Raw genomic sequence first — 20840 nt, 5'->3', positions numbered from 1 at the left:
TTTCAAAGAACCTCCTCAATATGCACAGCCCAGGACTGAGGTCATTTATATGAGAACTTGACAAAGATTTTTTCCTCCCATCCAAAGTGAGCTCATCTGTCAGAATGGTCAATAGATATGACCTGTCTATATTAACCTAAATCCGAAATGAATAAAATCCACAGGAAGTGTCTTTTGTTTTATATCCTATCTATACTATTAAAAATCAAAATATATTAAATGATGAGCATTAAATGAATTAAACTAAGAAATACCAGAATATATGTCTCAAAATGTTAAGTGAAGATGATATCAGCTGTCTTTTCCTATTGGCATGCCATATCTGTTTGCCAATAGCCAGGAGACAAAAAGCAGGATTTGGATTTTAAACAACTTACAATTATTACCATTATTCTTAGATATCTATTTTAAAAATCAAAAACTGTAGGGCATTGAGAAAATTCTTTTAGAAATTTACCAACTCCACACTTCCTCATCTGATGACCTTTAAGCAGATCAGCCCTAATATTCAACCCCAGCTGCACTGCCACAGAAAGCTCAGAAAGGAAAAGTACAATTGGGATTTCTTGACATCCACAGATAATTACTAGTCCTCTGAATCCGAAGGAGATAATTCTTTGTTCTGGCTTTCTTTTGTTTAACAAAAAGGAACTATTTACATCTGAACTTTCTTTATGTTTTACAGTCAAAGCCTTATCAGAACTACCAAAATCACATGAAGCCTATGCATTCTCTCATTCATTACCCTCAATACTGAACTGTGTAAAAAATAACTTTAATTACATAAAACGAACACATTTAGTGCCAAGTACAAAGACATGTTTAGCATAGTAAACTCTCTTTCTCAAGACATTTCCAATATATTGGTATTGCTAGATCTCATCCACAACTGGAAACAAGAAAGATGTGCTAAGCATGTGCTGCAGACTGCTGATCCCCTCTCTTGGGTGATAAGGATTTCTCTGTTTTCTCAATGTTCTATTCATTCACTTATTTGTTAATTCATCCAAGAAAAAAAATTCAGAAAACCAATGTTTCCCAATTGATTCTCAGAGACAAAAAACACTTTATTTTCAGAGACATTAAGCATATAGAAATGTGAAAATAATTGCTGCACTGAAGTTTTTCACAGAAGGACAGGAGAAGGTATGTAAACCACTGATACTCAGGCCTGAGATCCTGCAGTAAGGATAAAATGTGTGTGTGATCAAGACTGCTGGTGCAATGTGTGGAGGTATGTTGGAGGAGGCTCCCAGAAGTCCTGGCTTCAGGCACTGCAGCCCACTGGGTAGCAGCACTGCCAAACTATTAGTGCACCTGGTACCAAGAATATTTTTGGTTGAACCTTTTACCCTTCTGTGATGAAGACACAGTAAGGTCAACAGGGAAAGATTTAAAGAATGAACGTGTCCACTCCTGTAATCCCAGTGACTCAGGAGGCTGAAGCAAGAGGATTGCAAGTTCAAGGTCAACCTGGGCCACTTAACAAGAGCCTGCCTCAAAGTAAAAATTCGAAAGGACTGGGATGTAGCTCAGTGGCAAAGTACGCCTGGGTTGAATGCCAAAAACAAAAGAAAAAAAGGACCATATATTTAGGTATAAGAGATGTTATGCCTCTTCATTGAGTATGTGATATATTTTACAAAGCATAATATTGGCTATTTTATGTCATGATGCCTTGTTTTCATTACAGAGTTGTATGAAATAGAACACAGTAACATTATAATTTTGTAAAGATGACCTAGAAGTCAAGACAGATTTCCCAGAAGGAGACATTTGGCACAAGTAGAAGGGATTTATTCAACAGACCAGTGAGAATAATGGAAACAAAATGCTCATTATAGATATTAGACTAGCCTAGGGATCAAGCAATGTTTTAATAAGGTGATGATGAAAATCACCATCGTTAGCAAAATAAAATATATTTGATCCCTTTTACATACTTTAAAAAACTGATAACACTGCATGGAGGTTTTTATTTTTATTATTAATGCAACATGACTTAATTCATTTATTTTTTTGAAGATTTCCCATCTGTTGGTGCTATAAACCTCTGAGTGAACTTGGGGACTTTTGATGTTGCAGAAAATATGGCAAAAATAGCAGTTAATTCCATTTATATTTCTGTGCTAAGACTTTTTGCTGGAATCATCTGTTTACTCCTAGGGAAAATTGAGAGGAAATTTGATACCAGTTCTGTCATATAGTATTTTTTCCTCTTCTTTCCTTAAGCTTATAATGTGCACCTAATAAAATGTGCTGATATTATAATATCCTAATAGAATATTGAATGAAGAATTAAATATTGAAGTCATCTTACAACAGGAAATGGGTGGCAAAATAATGAGCAGTCTTTTTCCTAGGTGTTATTTTAACTCATTTAATAAGACATAGGAGAAACAATTCAAATAAATTCAAGTAAATGATATAATTCTTTACCCACAAAACCAGAACTCTCTGCTCTGATACTCATGCCAGAAAATCATCTCACCAGCGTCAAGTCCTTAGGCAGAAAACAGGATGTGATCAAGACTGCTGTTTCTCCTTAACTCTAACATACATTTTTGTAAAACATTCCATGTGTTCAAGTATTTTAATGTGCCTCTTATATCTGATCCCTCTTTCCACCTACATCCTTATTAATCTTTTGTGTTACCAGCAGACAGACACCACCCCCCAAATTAAAGCCTGACCCCATTAAAAAGCTGAATCTTGCCAATCATTGCACTTACCAAAAAATATAAATTTCAGACTATATATATTAAAACCAAGAATATTTTCTCTCTGGCACACATATTATCATAAATGACTTGTATTGATAAACACAGGAATTGGAAATTTTATTGAATATATAAAATATTACTTGCAATCAGCATATAGTCCATATGCTAATTATTCTGTTAAGGGTACTCAACTGTTTCTTTTTGTAACTGTGCCCTTGAGACCTTGCTTAATTATTAACTTACTTATAGAGAATACAAAGGTTTTCTCCACCTATTCTTTAGCAGAAGTAGTAATAAAAAACTGAGAAATTAACTTTATTATATGTTTCATAAAACATTTCATTGATTTTAACAGTGCAAATCAAGATGCAATGAGGTTACTCAGAATAAACAAATTAAAATTGATTATCTACTGTATGTACTGATATTAGTGCTAAGTACTATAAATCAATTTCTCTAAGTTAATAACATTTTATTAAAAATACAGATTTTTAGAACTTTTGTCCTTAGATATGAATAGAGTAGAATAGAATCTGTATCCTATGAAAACTTTTGGTAACCTACAGAGTTATCTACACACATGTATACACACATGTGTATCACTAAGTATATACGTAGTTTTAGAATATATAAAAAATATAAACACATATCAGTAATATTATATGTATTCTAGGTATAAAAATAGAAAGTATAATAGATGAAATATTCCTCTTATTATCTGTTATCTACCTAACCATTATGAAAAAAAATTCCCCAACAAATTTGCTGCTATCACTCATATCTTAAGAATGCAAAAGAGCTTAGAAGAACAGAGGAGGAATAACTCACTTAAACTTTCATGGCAAGCAAGTGGTAAAATACAGTGATGTAATAAGTTTGGAAGTAGAGTTTGTGTTCCTGAACATTTTGAAAAACTTCCACAGATTAGTAAAAATTTGAGTTGAGTAAAGAACTGGACTTTCTTCAATTCATTTACCAGAATTTCAGTGATTTTGTGTTTTTCTGTTTTGGTTGTTTGCATTTGAAATCACCATTTCTTGAGTTAGGAAAAACCTAAAACCCTCAAATAGTTTAAGTGACTGAAAGATATAATGCATAAAATAACATTTTCTACAAAATCTGGACCTTAGTAAGCATTCAGTAAACACTAACCATTATTACTGTGACTGCAAACTTTACCTCTATAATTTATTGTATTAAAATCCCACATAAGCCTGGCACAGTGGCACATGCCTATAATCCCAGGGACTTGGGAGACTGAGGCATGAGGATAACAAGTTCAAAGCCAGTCTTAGCAACTTAGCGGGGCCCTAAGCAAGTTAGTGAGAACTTGTCTCAAAATATAAAAAAGGGCTGGGGATGTGGCTCAGTGGTTAAGTGCCCTTGAGTGTTCAATTTTTGGTGCAAAAAAAAAATCCAACATAATATATCTTGCTAGGCATTTACCCCATCTGAAATTCCTGTCTTGTTCACAAAGAGAATACTTAACCCTCAATTACATATATCAATAGCATTGCCTATCTTTTTCTTTCACAGCCTTGCAATTCTTACTCTACAAGAATACTAACTTTTTAAAAATCTCTTCCAGTGTTACCTACCACCTGGTCTCAGCACTATTGTTTTTTCATCTGGATTTCTGCAATAGCCATTTAACTGTATATCCATCTTATACTCTTGGTCTCCCTAGTTCTCAACACAGCAACCAGAGAAATAACTAAAATGTAAGTCATTTCATATTAGTCCTTTATTCAAATAATGTTTTAAAAAGTCCCCTATTATCTTGCTTTCTCTCATTATTTGGACCTCACTGTGAGCTCCTTCTTCCTTTAGCTCTCAGTGGTGCTTCCTCTTTAGGGAGACCACATATGCTTTGCTGTGACTCCAAAGCTCTCAAGGCACATGATTGCATGGCTTAGATTTTCCACAATTTAGCTTGAAAATATCAGTTTATTACTGAGGTTAAACAATACAGCCCTATTCAAATCTGCAAGCTGTACTCCCCTTCTTCTTAACCTATCATTCTAGATTCCGCCTACTTTGTTCTATACATCTTCTTTACACAAAGCATTTATTAACCTATAACATGCTATTGTAATGTAATTATGTAATATGCTTATTGTATAATTATGTATGTTCACCAATCTGGGATATAAGTTTCATCAAGCCTAGAAATGTCTGTTTGTTCACTGATGTATTTTCTTTGTCTAGAAAAATGTGTATTAAATAATAGTCACTCAATAAAGTCTCATTTAATAACTGAATTGATAAGTAAGGTCCACATATTTTTAGTCAAAAACTATTTACTAATCACCCACTTACACACAAAATTCAAAAAGGATATGAAGATTTTGATGAAAAAAAATCACAGATAAAAGGATTCCAGATAATGATGGTCACCAGCAAAATCGTTTTTAAATAGTGATGAAATAATGAAATGCTGTAGTGCATCAATTTCAATTAAATATTATTGTGGTTCTCGAAGATATGGGACACCTCTTTTCCATACTGATAAAGTCTAAAGAAAAGCACATTTAGATATTCTCTTCCTCTCTCTCTATTACTACAAAAAGTTTACCTGTAGTTCACTTAAGTAAAGAAATGATAGAGGAAAAAACTTCAAAGTCCACTACAAAATTTTCACATTATGCTTTAAAGAAACATAAGTATTTAATATAAAAGAACAAACATAAAAGTTATAATAAAATTGAGCAGAATCCATAAATTTCCATCATTTGGAGCCAATTATTTAGAAACTTTTTTTTCCAAATTCCCATTGCTTGATCCTTCCCTGATCAACAAGTGAGAAGGAGAAATATTTCTACTATACATTAATAGATCCAGAAAAAATTTGGTAGAGATCGAGACCAGTTATATGAATGTTGGAATCATTGCTAATGTGTCTATGTATGAGAGCTCTATTATCAATTTCTAACAAGTCAAGAATATGTCAGAAGCTTGGAGGACTTAATTTCTTATATGTCTAGAAGCTTTAAGAGTTTTTATTTTAATTTGGAATAGATGAAGATGGTAATGGATCAAAAAGTAATTTAATAGATTACCATCTTTGCTAGGAAAATAATGGAATAAAGATAAAGGAAAGAAAATAAGAATGATGAAAATTAAAAGGAGAGGGAGAAAATGTAAAAGGCTAAGGGAAATAAATGAAAGTAGAGAACCTGCTGTATCCTGGAGGGACACATTCCAAGGCCTGGAGGCCCCATCTGGTGAACTGGGAGAGAGGAGGCAAGAGCATTATTCTCACAGGCTATTGAGAATTACTTATTGTGCCCCAATTATTAAAATGAAATACCAATAAAATAAAATATAAGTACATTTTACGTTGGGGTTATATCTAATCAAGTAATCAATAAAAACTTCTACCACATATAGGGCTTTGTAGAAAGTTTTTTGTTGTTGTTGCTATTGTTGTTCATTACATTTTAGTCAATATATTCCATGTGTTCTTCCAAAGAAAGACCAAAGTTGATAAATATTTTTAGCATGACTTTATACAATTTGCAGGAATTTAAAATCAATTCAAATTATGCATAGAATTCTTACAGACCATAGGTTCACATGGGAGACTAATTTTTTAAATGAACTTGCCTAAATCTAAAATGTGCCCAAGTCAAAATATTTGTGTCCTCAATCTCTACTATTAGAACTTTTCCATAAAAAGAAAATTGAAACTATTAAAATTTTTTCTCTTATAGTTCCTATGCTACTTGCCAGTCTCATCTAGAATTGGGAATGTGCATTTCATAAGACAATAATAAGTGACTTCTTTGGTTGTTATACAACATGTCTCAAATCATAGTACATTTGATTTAATGCCCATATAAAATGAGTTAACGAGCGTAAAAAAATGTTTCCATCAGGAAAAAATTCAAAATGTTATCCTATCTACTCTTTCTCTACTTTTATGATTATTAATGTAATAGAAATATTGAAAAATCTGTGATATTGTGACATATAATTGAAAATTATCTTGATGAAGTTAATTTTTGTGCAATGTTTAATTATATTTAGCACATCAATGCAAATCTCAAAGTAAAATATTTTCTACAATCCATCTGACATTGCATATGGGAAAACCAACAATCCCATGTCATCTATCTGTAATAATGTGATCATCTGTCACCATTGTCACTATAACTCTGGTGTATGAAACTTACTAGGTCTTAAATAACAAAATATAAAACTATAATGAAGATAACAGATTTTTAAAAATCTTGCTTGTAACTGTATCTTACATCCCAAGAAAAGTATATAGTTATTACATTTCATTTGAAAATTAAAAGTATAATATGACTAAAACAGCAACAAAAATTTTTAAGCTACTTTACACAATTTTATCCAAACTTGCACTGAAAATTGCAAACCATGGCATATTCACTGCATTGAATCATCATCATATTGCAATAATATTTGTCCTCTCATCTCCTCAGCTGTGATATCTCTGATTGCTAACTTTAATCTAAAATTGTATGCTCCTTCTTTGTGCTTCTCTTCAGAATCCTAATAATATTCCAAACACACTTGTATTTGTGGCACAAACCATAGTCCTGTTAACAATTGTTTATTTTCTTATTAGTTTCCCACTCTACACTATAAAATCCTCTATGGCTGGGACTTAGATTAATTTCTGAGGTACTATGTGTTGTCTATCAACAGTTAAACCCCTACAGTTCCTTGATAGCTGAGACTGTAATCAGAGCAAGGTGACCTTGTTTTACCTCTTCCCAAGGTAAAACATGGACCATGGATGATAACTAAACATTGTAGCTCCCTCTATTTCCAGTAAAATAGTTTAGGGACAGTAGAAAAGTTCAGGGATAAGGGTTAGACACAATGCCAGCCAAACAGAAATCAGAAGAAAAGTGTGGAAAAAGGTTTCTCAATAAAGAAAGTCTCAATGCTTAAAAAATCATTGCTATCCAAAGTATAGGTATTAAGACATGAATTGGTGTGAATATACTATGTATACAACCAGAGATATGAAAAATTGTGCTCTATATATGTAATAAGAATTGTAATGCATTCTGCTGTCATATATAAATAAAAAATTACATTAAAAAAAAGACACTACAAGGAATGGACTGCTCTCTTCTTTTGAAGACTTTTGAATCTACCTGTGACATACTTATAACTCTGGAAATGAGGGAATTTGCCAAAGGCAAACATAATATATATTATATGTATTTTATGTAAATATATTATAAATTTTATATATCTATATTTTATATAAAGGTATATGTATATTTTATCCTTAGTGAATTCATATACATATATATGTATATATTTATCCATATGTATTTATAATTCATTATGAATATATAGAATTCATTGGAGTTTTCTGATACTTGAAGTCAAAGGTGTCCTATATGAGGTTTCCCCAATGTATTAAGTGGCCCTCAAATATGTTAAATGAATGATAAACTTTAGGTTTTACTATAGAATACAAACACTATGCAGAAAAGACTAGCAAAAATATTATCTTATAAACCAGAGAGACACATTATATGATTTCTGAGATTGCACCCACAATGTGAACTTCAAATAATTAAAGTTTGAACAAGCAAAGTGTATTATGAAGATGACAGGTTAAATCCACAAGACATTTATTGTCATATTAACAATGCATTTCTAGACTGACAAAGGAAAAATACAAAGTATTTCATTGCTGTTTTTCTTAGTTTTGAATGAAAGGCACAGTTCAATGTATAAAGCAAACCTCACATAATTATTTCTGTTTTGTTTAGGCTATTACAGGATAAATGTTCAAAAATTATTCATAAAGTTTTCTTCCTGACATTAAAATTTAATTAATACTGTCTTCATTCTGATTAGTATGATTCATTTTCAAACCCTGGTTTAAAAGAGCACAGTGTTGTGGAGGGCACCAGATGGATATAACACCAAGTTCTTCAGAAAAAAAAAAATTGCATGATGTTCTTATTAGGACTCTCTCCTTTTAAGTCAAATGTCATCATCTCTCTAGATTATTACCAGGCAGGAAGAAAGATCCTGCATATGTGACAGACAGCCTTTTAATTTTGTTTGTAGCCAATAGCTAAGTAGAAAATTGAAAATACACAGGTGTAGGAAACAGCTTTGTGATTTCTATGCAAATTTCTCCTGCATGAGTTTATTAATCAAATCATTATTTTTATCAGCTTATTCATGAATTTCCTCAGAGGTTTTCAAAGCCAATGAAAAAAAAATAAGAAATAACGACTTCACCTGAAATAAGATATATACAAATATAATCTTTCATTTTAGAAACATTTTTCTTCTAACCAAAAATATATATAAGAAACTGTCACTAGTTATAGCTCCCGATTTTACATGAAAAGTGAAAAAACAAATAAATAATTAAATCCAAAGTGTTCGACACATATTCTAAATTCTCAGTAAACTACTTTGTAATATATTCGTCAAAACATTACAATAATAAAACACTGCAACATTAAAAAAAATTCAAATTCTGGGTTGAATGTTTACAACAATTACAGCTAATCACTGAAAATTCACTGAGTAAATTATCCATTTCCATCTCCTTTACCTTCGGCTCTCAGCCCATTGCTTTTTACAGAGTAAATGCTCAGAAATTATGACTCATTCACTCATATGTACTTTCTACATACTCATTAAAACACTATTAATTTTTACATGCATTCTGGGAATAATGCTAGCCTCTGATGATACAGGAAGAATATGATGCACTCTTTTTCAAAGAGTTATATAAAGCTGGTGATACAATGTGTGATACAGTTGGGATATGAAGAAAGAAAATCAAGTACATGGGATGATGAAGTTCTAATGCTCTACAGGGTCTAACAGTAGCTTACTTAGTAAGTAAAGAACATGGTATTTTGCCAAGGGAAATATATAGAAAGGTAGGTAGGAATAAATAAAGGAAAGGTGAAATTCATTCAACTGGAGGAACAAGAGGAAGTCAATGATGCTATCTAGGTGGGAAGAGATATCTCTACCAGCCACAAAGTAGGGCAAGGTGAGGGGATTAGAAAGGGGCTGGATAAAGAATCCCAGAAAATATTTGTTAAATGCATGTATCAAGGACTTGGGAGAATATTATTAGGGAAATATTTCTAGACTTTTCTATTTGTCATCTACTATGTTTTCATGTTGGAAAATTTCTGGAAATCCTTTTAACTAGGCTGTCCTAATTTTTTTTTTTCTTTTAATTTGTGATGCAGAGGCAGGTGGGTCATTTTGGAGGCTGAATTTCTTGTTGCTTCTAAGGCCTAAAAGCCAATCTGATGTTCAAAATTTCACACAGGAAAGTGATCCTCATAGTGCATAGCCAGTGGTGGGGGACACATGAGATTGTTTGTTTCAGTGTCTACTCTCCACAGAAAAGAGCTTCATGGACACACTGTGACCCCTTTAAATGGAATCGAGATCTGGTGAAAGCAGGGACCTCAGGGGTCAGCCACGCGGACCCGCAGCCCCTGGGCCAGCCATGGGAGACAGTTAACCGCACAGACACGGTCAAAGGACATTCAAAATAACATACGTATTTAAAAACACCGATGTGGGCAAATAAACACAGGGAGGGCAGGTTCCAGGGAGCCCCCAGCAAGCCTAGCGAGCACCGCAGGTGGAGTGGGGAGGGCGGGCTGTGTGGGAAGTCAACAGGGCAAAGCCAGGAGCTCAGAGGTGCCAGCTGCCGGGTGACTGCTCTAGGAGAGCATGTCTAGGAGCAGACGGATCCCCTCCCTTCCTTCCCCCACCCCCTCTTCCCTCCTTCCTTCCTTCCCCCTTTCTTCCTTCTTCTCTTTCTTCCTTTCTTTCTCTTTTCTGCGGTGCTGGGGATGAACCCAGGGGCTGGTGTCTGCTGGGCAAGGGCTCTACCACCGAGCTCCCCCCCACCAGCCCCAGGCACGTCTATTCTGATGCACAATTTCTGATTAGGAACCAAGTGCTCTCGAGAGCCTATCAGTGTGTGTGCATCTGGCTGTGTTCAGGGAACCATCACCACCATCTACTTTCCTACTCCCTTCACCCCAAGCCTGTCACGGTCCAGGCAGTCATTAGCCGAGTCGCACGGAGTCCCTGTTCAAGTCTCAGTGCTGGGGCACAGTCCTAAGTCCCCCACTCCTCAGTGGGGCAGCCACAGTGAGGACGTGGAATTGGTGAAAAAGGACATCAAAACTGGAGCACGAGTCTCAGGGGAGGTCCCTGCCTGCTGTTGGATGGGGCATGAGTCTGTTGACCTCTTTGAACTTGATTTTCATGCCTGCACAGCATGGGGCAGTTAGTGGCCCACTCAGGGTCTGTAAGCATCAAATATGATGAAGGGCACAGGTGGCATTCAAGGTCACGGCTGCTGTCAATGGAAGGCAAAAGGAACATACCTGAGAGGTGCTACAGGTGCTAAGCTTGAGCCAGAGGGAACGTGTCCCAAGGATTCTGGTAAACAGAGTCCCCACTTCCAGCTGCCTGGAGAACAGATGACCCCGCCCAGCCTTCCCCACCTCGGAGTTGGCGTGGCCAGGAGACGTGAGTGGTTGTGCTGGGCTTCCCTTCCACTCCTTCCAGTGTCCCCCCCTCCGCTGCCACCCTGGGTACTGGTCATGCACCCACCAAAGACCATGATGCCACAGAGAAGAGTGACACCCAAATACCTGAGGACTCCCCGCCCCACACAGCTCTGTAAAGTCCTTTTGCTCTCCTACTGTGGGCAGCCAGCTGCACACGACCCCAGCAGGCTGAATGGACGTGTTCCTGCCCCCAGCACCGTCCATCCTCCTCCAAATCCCCTCTCAACTTTCTTCTATGCGACCACCTCCTGCTCCACTTCCATACTCTGGCAGAGTTGACGGCCCTAAGACCAAGCAATCAAAATGCCATTTACTCAGTGATAGTGATTGATAGATTCGAGGACGGACACGTACCCTAGGATTTCCAACCAGAACAGATTTCAGGATTTCGTTGAGAATGCCGGCTTAGTAAGGTTTACCTTTTTGTGTTGCCTTTAAGCCTAGACACAAAGAGCCCTGGGCGCTCAAGTCAGTCATCTGTGACAACAAGGGGACAGCCTGCAAAGGAGGAAGCAGCACTGAAGAATGACAGCAAATAAATGGAGATAAAAATCCATCCTGGTCACAGGATTTTTATCCCTGGATCAAGACTTACCTGAAGTTGTCCAATTATTCGGTTTTTTGAGCCTAGAAATTCCCATTTTTTGCTTAAATGCACCCAGGAAAGATTTTTTCTGTTGCACCTAGAAAAGCTCCAACTCAGGATACATTAAAAAGGAAAATAGTTACTAAAGCAAGCTAAATCTAGGAATTCCAAAGTAGGGGTGCCATGTCCCATTAGAACAACCTGGGAAAAAGGATCCAACTGGCTTCTTCCAGGGCTCCTGAGTCCTGGGCAAAGCTGCACATGTCTGAGCTGCACGTGGTGTGGGTTCACCCACCTCCCCTGATGGCTGGATAGGGGGTGCTCCTGCCACCACCCCACTTCACAAAAACACCAGCTAACCAGGCAGTAAGGAATTTTAGGGTGGCGAGGAGACCACCTGGCCCAGAAACAGCAGGGAGATTCTGAGTGGGGTGGGGGTGCAGGAGAGGGGGGGGTCTGGGTAGGAGAAGCGCCAGCCTACATACAGACCTCTTGTCTGGGTCCCAGGGGGATCTCTCTCCCACAGACACCTTTCCTGAAGCTGGGCTCCTCTTACACCTTGCTGGGTACCTGTAGGATTCTTAGTCAATTTTAAAAATATCTTTTAATAATTTCTGGTTGCATAATTTTTAAAAAATCATCTTTCTGATTAAAATAAGAAAGTAGCCTTTTTTTCCCCCAGAATATATGAGTCAAAAGAAAATATGAAGTGATTGGCAGCAGGAGAGGCACCCCATTTGATGAGACTGGGGCGGGGGAGGAATGGCGGTGCTTATCCCACTGGACTACACAGTCCTGACCTTGCTCTTGCCCCAGGTCCTGGTGTCTGACCTCCGGCTGCTACCTCCTGAGAAATCCTGTCATCTTTCCACCCCATCCGGCTGGTCTGCTCTCTACAGGCCCTGGAGTTGAGCGCAGGTGGAGGGAGAACTTGACCTGCTGCAGGGACTATGCAGAAGTCTGACCTCCCTGACTATGCAGGCCTCTGGGCCATGTCCACGGAAGCCTGACTGCCCACAGCTGATGCTGATGTACTGCTCTTTAAGACTGCAGGTGAGGCTGCAGGTGAGCTGCTCTTTAAGGCTTTAGAAAGAACAGGGACATCCTACCCAGGAGCCTGGGTTTTGCTCTGGGCTCCTCACATGGAGGACAGGAAGGCCCGGCTGTCCCTGGGATGGGATGGTCACTCCTGCTAAGACACCAGGAGTGGTGTCTTACTTTGGCCTCTTTCCCAAGACCCTTTCTTAGCTGGGGTTTCCTTGGTGAATCTTCCTCTGGTGACATGTTCTACAGGCACATGGATCAAGAGCCAGACAGCCATGAACTCGCGATCCTCTGCCTCAGCCTCCTCAGCCGCTGGGATCACAGATGTGCGCCACTGCACCCGGCTGAGACTGTGAAATTTATAAAGAAAAGAGATCAATTTTGTCTCACAGTTCTGGAGGCCAGGAAGTCCAAGATTGGGCAGCTGATGCTTCAACTCACAGGGAGGAGTGGAAGGGCAGGCAGATGCGCTGGACAGAGGCGAGGCCTGGGCCAGCCTTGTGACAGCACGCTCCTGTCCTGAAAGAGCAAGAACTCACCCCCATGAGAAAGGCACGGATCCAGTCACAAGGCCCCATCCCCATGACCCAAGCACTGCCCATGAGCTCCACCCCCAGCTCATCTCATCATGCGGAATTAAGGTTCCCACTCTTGAGCTTGGGGGACAGGCTCAGCCTGTAGTGCTAGGTGACCCTCCTTTTCCTTGGGCAGCTGTGGCGGCTGGACAGAGAGCCAGCGGGTCCCCCCTTGGCAGCCCCCCTTCATCCAGCCCCTGTTTTCTTGTGTGATGTGGGGCAGCTTGCCACCACGCCCCTAGAGTGTTAGCAAGTGGCCTCTCCTCACTCTGTTTCAGGGGCCCTCTCACTGTCACAAATGGAGACCTTTGTACCTAAAGGCATGTCCTCAGGCTGCTTAAAGTCTCCTGCAGACCCTCAGTGGTTTCCACACTTCTGTGATATTTGGATATAGTAGCATATGCCTAAAATGTGGTGGTGGTCTGGGAGTTGGGGCTCTATATGTCCTCCCTGTGTCCCTTTCCAGCTGCGTGACTCTGGACGAGTCATTTCTGTCCACTTGGGTTTCCTCCACTGTGTGGCTGTGGGGAGCGATCAGCAGCCTGGGCAGAAAGAGCTTGGCTTTGGAGTCTGACAGACACAGGGGCCAGCCCCAACCTCGACCCTTGCCACTGTGTGCCTTTGAGGGTGTTGCTCAGCTTCTCTCAGCCTCCGTTTATTTCCTCATTTATAGAAAATACGCAAATGCCTGCCGCTGAGCTTGCTGGGAAGTTAGATGAAACGATGCCAGGCAAATAGCACATGTCAGTCAACGGGAGGCCTCGGGGTTGGGGCCCAGGATTCGCAAACTCTTCACCCGTGATTCCTCCGGTTTTTCTCCACCACTTATTTAAAAAATTCTGCCTGCAAAATAAAACTGCTTAACAGTTTTAAACTCCGATCATTTGAGTTTCAAACAAGAGGCTTTTCATTAGCACTCGGCGGCCAGCAGGACAGTGCAGAGGACAGAGGCCACAGCGCAGAGATCTTCCTCCTGCATCCCTTCCTCCCACAGACGTCACAGAGCCTGAACTATGTGCTGGGCATTTGCAGGACCCTGAGGATACCGGCAGGAGCAAGGGCAGATGTAGTTCTGGCTGCTGTGGGGGTATAGCATCAAGAGCAGATTAGATGCCCATCAAATGATGTGCAAATTGGGACTGTCACGGTGCCATGAGGTGTGGCAACAGAATCCAGAGACACTGGAAGCCACAGACATGGAGAGTCCCAGAGGTAGCAGGGCTGGAACTAAGCTCTGACGGATGAGTGAGAGCTACCTGGACAACAAAGGAATGGAAAAGCTTCCTAGAAAGAGAGAACCTCATGAGCAAAGGCCCAGTGGTGGGAAATGGGAAGCCAGCGTGACTGGACCACAGGGAGCCAGGGTCATGTGGGGAGCAACGGGGCTGTGTCTCCATCAGTCTCCGGCTGTGTTAAGGACTGTGCTCTCCATCATAAGGTGTGAAGACATTAAGGTGACAGGTGGAGGAATGATGTGGTCTGGCCTGCCTGGCGAAGAGCTGACTCAGCTGCGTGCGAGATGGAGTCAGGGGTGGAGAAGGAGGAAGAGCAGCAGAACACCAGAGGACTTGGCGGTGTCCACTCAGGTGGGTTTTGGAGTAGATGACGCCGGGGAACAGGAGACCTGTAAGAGTTCAGCAAAGGCATCCAGGGTGAGTGGGGGGGACGTGATGGAGGTGGGGTGCCTATGGAGAGGGGCAGGGTGACAGGGAGGAGGTTGTCCCCTGAGTTCTGGACACATGGAGTGCGAGACACCTGAGGGTCCTAAAAGGAGCTGTGGCTGGGACACCCCCTGCGCGGGCCCAGAATCTGGAAAAGTCCATGCTGGTGACCGCCTGTGACAGATGTGCTGGAGGGAGGGACACCACGGCAGGACATTTCAGGGAGCACTCGGTCAACAGGGAAGTTCCAGGAAACTTTGTAGCGGGCTCCGTTCCACGGCCTCCCTCACCCCATCTCTTCAAGGACCTGGAAGATTTCGGAAGGCCAGGCCAGAAGCCAATAACCAGTTTGGTTGTCCAATGCACTTGGACCATGAATCTTTTATTCCTATGAACAAGCTCGATGAATAATAAAACCCTCCAGGTCCAAAAGGAACGGGCCTCATGGCAGAGCTGGGAAGAGCAGGCCCCCAGCAGGCTCCCACCACTGCAGGGACCTCCGTGGGCTGCAGGGCTTCCAAGGAGACAGCGTGACACCTGGCCGGCCGTCGGGTGCTGCTTCCACTCTGAGGAGGCGAGTCTCTCCGAGGGTCCCTGGGGCGGGGGGGGTGTGCTGAGCGTCATCACACTCCCATGGCGGCTCACAAGGAACCCAGGACCTCATCAGAACTCTGGGCCCTCCTGGCAGACATGGATTCTCTCTGAACGCCCAATACTTCAAAGATTTCCAGCTGACAAAGCTCCTAACAAGCTGGCTTTTACGGAGGAGGCAATTTAGAAACCCGGCTTTTGCTACTTGAGCGTCTTTGACAGTGAGGGCCTGGGGGGGGGGTGCTTCCCGTGTGGCCCCCTCGTTAAGGAAATGCAATTGGGCCATCAGCGGAACTAAGGGTGCGTGGAGGGTACCGCTCAGTGGCATTTGTTCTGCAACGACAAAGACGGGGAGGGTGCCAGGAGCAGCATGTGGGTCTGGGAAGAGGAGGGGAGGGTGGCATTTGGGGAAATTGCTGGTGCTAAACTCCTCCATCTGCTGCGTTAATAACCAATCAGTCCGGGGGGCTGGGAAAATGGGTAATTGAAACATACGGTACCTATTAGGACCTATCTGCACATATGTAACTGCTCATTTCATCTGTACAAATGACTACTCACTTATGCAAATGGCAGCTCGGAGTGCCCATGTTGGGAAATTCGGCTAGGCAGGCATTTCCTCAGGAAAGGCTGTGTTCAACCCCTCTGCGTGCTGAAAAGCCTGGGAACTACCTTCGCAGATACACAAAAGGCAGAGCAGCCAGCAAAATGGAGGAGGGGAGTTGTATTGGATGCATGTGAGCGTTGGATGGTTTTCCAAAAGGGTCAGATGAGCATGGCTTGCATTGGGCAAGAGTGGGGCAGGGTCCCAGGTAGTGGCAGTGCTCAGAGTGAACATTCCTGACAGATGAGGGTCCAAATCCTGGGAGAGACTGGACAAGATGGCCCAGTGCAATCTGTGACAGAGAAACAACATTAATGCTAATGTACATACAGTGATATCAGGAGCCATGTAGCCCAGGTGTAATGGAGAGCTCCCTGCCGCCCAGGTCCCCAAGCCAAAGTCCAGTGAGAACCAAGGGTCTCTTCCGATTTGGGGGAAGTCACTCGGACATCTTCAGAAGGCAAAGCTTGTTATGGTTCATTCTGTCTTCATACCTTTGCTTCCAAGAGTGAAATTTATTTTCCCCCACGACTCCCCAAATAAACTCCGACATTGGATTTGACCAGTGGTCCAGTTTTATGATTTTTAAAAACTGCACTAGAGTGGGGAGGGTGTGGGGACTGGGAGGGGTCCATTTTGACCCCCGTACCCTAGTTTTCTGCCATCACCAGGATCCCTTCCCTGTCTCTTCCATCTTATTTCCCCCTCTGCTTCCTCCCAAGGAACAAATAATATCCTCTTCTTAAAAAAACAAAACAAAACCCTGCTCATGCTTAATGCTTCACATTCTCTGCTATGACTCAATCACTTATAAAACTATTTTTTTTCCCACTGAAACAGCTGTCACTTCCGAGGGGAACTTGGTGAGTTCACTTTGATCCAATTGGTTACATAAAAATGGATCCCAATGCAAAAACAAACGTTGTCCACATCACGTTCTTGGTCAGAGGGGACTGACAATACTTTGGGCTCCAACATAAATGGCCTTGAGCAATCAAGGAATTTGCCATCTCACGTGGTGAAAACTCTGGACATGATGAGGCTCTAGCAATCCCTCACCTTTCCCCATCTTCACTCTGCTGATTTCAGTAGGTCAACTTCGCGCTCACTTTGGCTGATGGGACCCACCTTGATGGCCAAGACCTCCCTGCTTGTGGAGTAGCTTGCCCCAAAGCCCAAGACCTTAAAAGGAAGGTCTGAAGAAGGCATAGGTTCCAGGGAGAAGGAGGGAATGGAGGACAGGGTCCTTGGATGGACAAGTGATTTTCATCGGCTGCAGGGCACGGGCACTTAATGGTTAACAGAAGAACGTCTCCGTCCTGTGGGAAACCTGTGCCTGTGCTCCTGGCCGCTGCACTAGGGTCTTGCACACATGCACAGGAAGCTGGAAAGCGGCCTTCTTTCTCTCTAGACCTCGAGTGCTGAGGTTGGAGCACAGCGTTCCTCCCATCCCGTCCGCTGGACATGCGGGGCACTGCCTGGATTTCGTTCTCATCGACTACCAGCCTTGACACCTCGTGAGGGACCACCCCCTCCCACCCCCACCCCAGCCAGAGGTGTGAGCTCACATGGACCCCAGCAGCCCACGGATTCAATGGCTACACACGAGCTCCTTGACCATGATGGACATGGCCAGGACGGAGTATGGAGGAAAGGCCCAGGGGATCCGCTGAAAAATGTCCCTCCCCAGAGAAAAGATCACCCAAGTCTGGACCCCTAGAAACTGGCTATTGTGTTATTGTGTGCCCTAGTCCAGTTTGTGTGCTGCCACAGAACACCTGACCCTGGGGGATTTGTGAGGAACAGGGCTTCCTTTCTCATTGTTTGGAGCCTGCAAGTCCAAGGTTGAGGGGTGGCTTTTGGCGAGTGCCCTCCTGGTGTGTCCTCCCATGGTGGAGGAGGAAGAGTGAGAACACAGAACGAGAGCTCTCAATGCGCAGCCTCACCCTGTTGTCACTGGCTCTGACCCCTCACCTCTGAGTGCCCCACGAGGCCCCGCGTCCCTTCATGGCTGCGCTGGGGATTCAGTTTCCTACACAGTTTTCTGGGGGGATGTGTGAGTCAGCTTTCAGTCACTGTGGCAAAATGCCTGAGGAAAATCAAGGTATAAGGAGGAAAGATTTCGTCGTTTGGGGTACGGTTTCAGGCCTGGTTGCTTGGTCCTTTTGCCTTGGGCCTGTGGCAACAGGGGGAAGCACCCACAGGGAGGCTGCACACCTCAAGGGGCCAGGAAGCAGAGAGAGGAGGGTTTAGGCCCCCAGCATATCCTTCAAAGGCACCTGCAGTGACCTCACCTTCTCCTACTAGGGCGCAACTCCTTAAGTGCACGTCTCCCACAGTGCCACAGGCTGGGATCAAGTCTCCAACATATGGCCTTGGGGGGTGACTAATGTGACTCCATTTTTAAAATAAATAAATAACAGCAGCTTCTACCTCAAGGCCTGTCCTAAGGAAGGGGGCGTGACCCTTGTCCTTGGAAAAACCCACAGAGCACTCCTAAGCACATACCCACCCTGCTGAGTTGTTTGTCTGTAATAACAGGAGAGGTCTGAGGCACCAGGTGTCCCTGACTCAGTCAGTCTAGGTGAGGACCCATAGCAACCCCCTAGCAACCTCCAATCAGCATGAGACAGGGAAAATACCTGGGATGCCAGATGACCCTCCCAGTAGTTTATGGTGGTTGATAACGTGTTGGGAAACCATGTAGTTCAGCACGTATATCCCTCGTGGCCTAAACCAATCAGTTCAAATGAACCCTCATATTGTACTAGCCAATCACCCCTATCCAACTTGTTCCCACCATTGAATGTGCTAATCAATGTTAAGAATTGTTGTTTGATTTTCCCGCGGTATGGAATGATTTACTGTGTGATGTTGTGACGCATAGAGTAACCCCCCCAAACCTATAAAATCTCACTGAACAAAAGACCCAGGCTGACTCCCCGGGAACGGTTGTGAGTCCAGGCTCAAGCTTGCAATAAAGACTCTTGTGTGATCGCATCGGATTTGGCTCCTGGAGGTCTATTGGGGTCCCACGAATCTGGCATAACAGGGGCACTTAACGCCCAGACCATAACAGGACACAATCCATAGCAGTGGCAAAGTGAATGTCACCTTCCTGGAGAAAGACGTGATGTGGCTTGAGCTGGGGGGATTAACTTGATCATCGGGTGGCCCCCTTAATGCGTCCTTATGAGAGAAACCAAGGGTGATTTGAGACAGAAGAGGAGAAGTGACATGACCTTGGAGCAGAAAGAGATTTGAAGCACTGAAGGTTGGAGTGATGGGGCCCCAGGCCAAGGGGTGCCATCGGCCAACAGGAAGGGGCCTAACGGCTCTGCCCCAGAGCTCTCACAGGGAGGGGCCCTGTTGGTCTCTGGTTTCCAGCGGATGACAACCGTCTTGGACTCCCGGCATCCAGGACCTAGAGGAGGCACATCTAGGTTTTAAGCCTCTGTGCAGCGTGTCCCAGGAGGACTACAGAGCTTAAGCCCCCGGAGGTGAGGGCACGTAGCGCTACCTCGGTTCTGCTTCAGGACACCATGAGCAGACCAGCCGGAGCCAGTGGACGGAACCTGTCACATCGAGACTGTGACATGCAGTCTGTGGGCATCTCAGAAAGAACACAGGAAAACAGAGGAGATGTCTGGGCTCTGATTCCACTACCTGAGCCACACGATGGCCACGGGCCACTGGGGCAAGTAGCTAAGGAGACAAATTCTCTTCGGTACTCAGGGGGACAGGCCCTGTGCCACCATGAGTCAGAGAAGAGCAGGGGACGGGTATCTGGCAGACCTGTGTGTGAGAGGTCAGAATGACCTCTGGGAGGGATCCAGGTCGCTTTCTGGGCTGGTGGAGTTTCTGAGAGTGTTTATTTCCTGGGTATTTGGAGAAGGATTGGACTCATCATGGGTGCCAAGTTGGGATCATGGTGGCTGCTGGGAATGCTCATTGGAGGGTCTTGAGAAATATGGCCGTTTGTTCATTTTCTGTTGCTATAATGAATACCCGAGGCTGGTTCCTTTGTAAGGAAAAGAGGCTAGTTCATCTCACAGTGCTGAAGGTAGAAAGTCCAGGATCGTGTGGCCATACCTGTCCCATCTCTGATGACCCTTGGCTGTGTCACAACAAGGTAGATGGCATCCTGGTGGACGTTCATGTGTGACAGAGAGATCATGTGGTCAGAAGGGGATGTGGGGAGACTCAGGAGCTGGGTCTGCTCTTTATGTCAACTCACCCTCACAGGAGCTCTCTGGGGTTCTGGGAAAAACTACATTAATCCCTTCCCAGGACAGTACCTCCAATGACCTAATGGCCTTAGACAAGCCCACTTCTTGAAAGTGCCACCATGTTCCCAAACCACCACACTGGGGACCAAGCTTCAGCTCATGAACCTTTGGGGACAAATTGCATTCAACCACAGCAAAGGACATGATAGACTTGCAAGGCCCACCACAGCTCCGGCAGGGAAGTGGCAGCGTTCCCAGGA

The 20840-nt window shown here is 43.0% G+C and overlaps 1 pseudogene; it reads right to left on the bottom strand.

The window, feature by feature from the left end:
- Positions 1 to 20510, bottom strand: part of LOC124098933 (SAP domain-containing ribonucleoprotein-like) — a 29010-nt pseudogene extending 8500 nt beyond the window's left edge.
- Positions 20511 to 20840: the final 330 nt, after the last annotated feature.

Source organism: Marmota monax, unplaced genomic scaffold, assembly GCF_021218885.2.
Source record: "Marmota monax isolate L192 unplaced genomic scaffold, Marmota_monax_Labrador192_F-V1.1 WCK01_AAM20220418_F8-fsc00316, whole genome shotgun sequence".
NCBI classification, from domain to species: Eukaryota; Metazoa; Chordata; class Mammalia; order Rodentia; family Sciuridae; genus Marmota; species Marmota monax.
This window is presented reverse-complemented; position numbering and strand designations above follow the sequence as displayed.